This window comes from Priapulus caudatus, unplaced genomic scaffold, assembly GCF_000485595.1.
Source record: "Priapulus caudatus unplaced genomic scaffold, Priapulus_caudatus-5.0.1 Scaffold1459, whole genome shotgun sequence".
Taxonomy (NCBI): domain Eukaryota; kingdom Metazoa; phylum Priapulida; class Priapulimorpha; order Priapulimorphida; family Priapulidae; genus Priapulus; species Priapulus caudatus.
In genome coordinates this window covers 130,432-132,471 of record NW_014578520.1, presented here as the reverse complement: position 1 = coordinate 132,471, position 2,040 = coordinate 130,432, and the positions used below count along the sequence as shown (strand labels likewise).

At 61.0% G+C, this 2,040-nt stretch overlaps 1 pseudogene; it reads right to left on the bottom strand.

The window, feature by feature from the left end:
- Positions 1-606: 606 nt before the first annotated feature.
- The window catches only part of LOC106816702, a 10,603-nt pseudogene continuing 9,169 nt past the window's right edge, over positions 607-2,040 (bottom strand).

Here is a 2,040-nt window from a genome sequence, read left to right as displayed (position 1 = left end):
TTCAGAAATTTCCCCCTCACGGTTCTGATTTGACTCCTACATCTGTATCTCGCCAAACATCGAAACCGGAGCATAACATCTCGAACAAACTTCAAATTTAGCAGCACTTAGGAACACCCCCCCCGGCCCCCCCCCCCCACACACACACACGAAAAACGCGCGCGCGGACCGGTAAACGCAAAACAAGCGCTAGCTACGCTGCTACAGCGAGTTTGCCGCAAATAACGTCGGGCGACGATGGCAACCGATCGCCACAAATATATGCCGTTTCCGTGACCCCAGCTAACCCCAGCTATGTAACGCAGGCAGCCATAGCTGGAGCTGATTGGATGGGGTGGGGGGGTTATCCCTGATACAATTCAATACTAACGAAACCATTCACTCACTACTCACGAGAGAAACGCCGATAAAAATTGTAAATAATAACGTTAAAACTTAAATGCTGCAGACCTGATCCGTGATGGCTCAGCCTCATGCGACCGACGACATCAAAGAATGAAGTAGGAAGCCAGACAGAGATGAAGAGGGTGACAATGATGACAACAACAACGACAGAGATGAAGAGCCTGGTGACAATGATGACAACAACAACGACAGCAACCGCGACTAGCGACTACAACCGCCGGCGCCCCCTGCGAGCGCGCGCGTACTTACGATGACGTCGAACTTGGCGTAGACGTTGACGGCGCGGCCCGCGGCATCGAGCACGGGCAGAGCGGACACGCGCCGGTCTACGAACAGCTTGAGCGCGACGATGACGGGCGTGTCGGGCGTGACGGTAGCGAGGTCTGAGTAGGTGCCGAGCCGCAGCTCGCCGAGCGTGCGCGCCATGAACGCGGGCACGGGAAGCTCGCGCATGTACAGGTAGAGGAAGCGCAGCAGCCGCTTGTGCGTGAGGATGTGCAGCGCGTTGCCCGTCTCGCGGCAGATGACGGGCAGCCGGTGCACCTTCGAGTCCGAGAGCGCGCGCACGGCGTCGTACAGCGTGTCCGTCGGCGCGATGCTCACCAGCGGCCGGTAGCGCCGGCGCAGCTCCTGCCGCCACGTGTCGATCTTGTGCTCCTCGAGTTCGTCCATCTTCTGCAGCGGCGAGCGGTAGTACTTCTGCAGGATCGAGATGAAGTCGGTGATCGTGAGCATGCCGACGAACGCCTGCCGCGCGCTGTCCCAGAGCGGCGCCGAGCGCACGCCGTTGTAGACGAGCGCGTAGAACGCCTTCTTCACGAGCAGCTGCGTGTCGAAGACGACGAGCTTCGACGACGTCGGGATCAGGTCGTAGCACGCGTGCGCGCTCATGAACTTCGCGTACACGCACTCGACGTCCGCCTGCGCGAGGCTCTCCACAGTCGCCGCGGCGACGCCGCCGTCCATGCGGCTGTCGGAGCTCGACGCGTGCAGCCCGATGTGACGCACGCCGGGAAGCTGCAGCCGGCACCCGGGCTGCGTCACCGTGAACTCGGCGTCGTTGCTCTGTGTCCGCCGGCGCAGCCGCGACATGAAGTGCCGCGCGTCGGCGCGCGGCACCACCGCGCCGTGCCGCACGTCGTACAGCGAGTGGTAGTTCTGGTAGAATCCGCCGCCGCTGCCGTGAGCGCCGGCGGCGCCCCCTACGTGCTGCAGCGCGGGCACCGTGTCCGCCATCGCCGCCGCTGTGCACTCCAGCGGGAACGGCAGGAACTCGGTGCGGTAGAACGTCACGAACTTAGACGCGATATCGCGTATCACATACGACATCGCGGCGGGTCGTCGGCGACGGTCGTCGAGGAGGAGGACGAGGAGGAGGCGGATACTGAAGTGAAGCCATGGTGACGACGCGGATGCTGCAAGGTCGCGTGGTCGTCGGCGTCGGTCTGGGAGCTGCGGTGCGGCTTCACACTATCCCCTCGGTCTGAAACTTGACAGAAAGAAACACATGTATTACTCAGTCACTGATCTGTGGATTGTTCTCCGTCTGTTTGTCTGTCACTCGACTTTTCCCTCACTCTGTCTTTCTCTCTCTCTCTCTCTCTCTCTCTCTCTCTCTCTCTCTCTCTCTCTCTC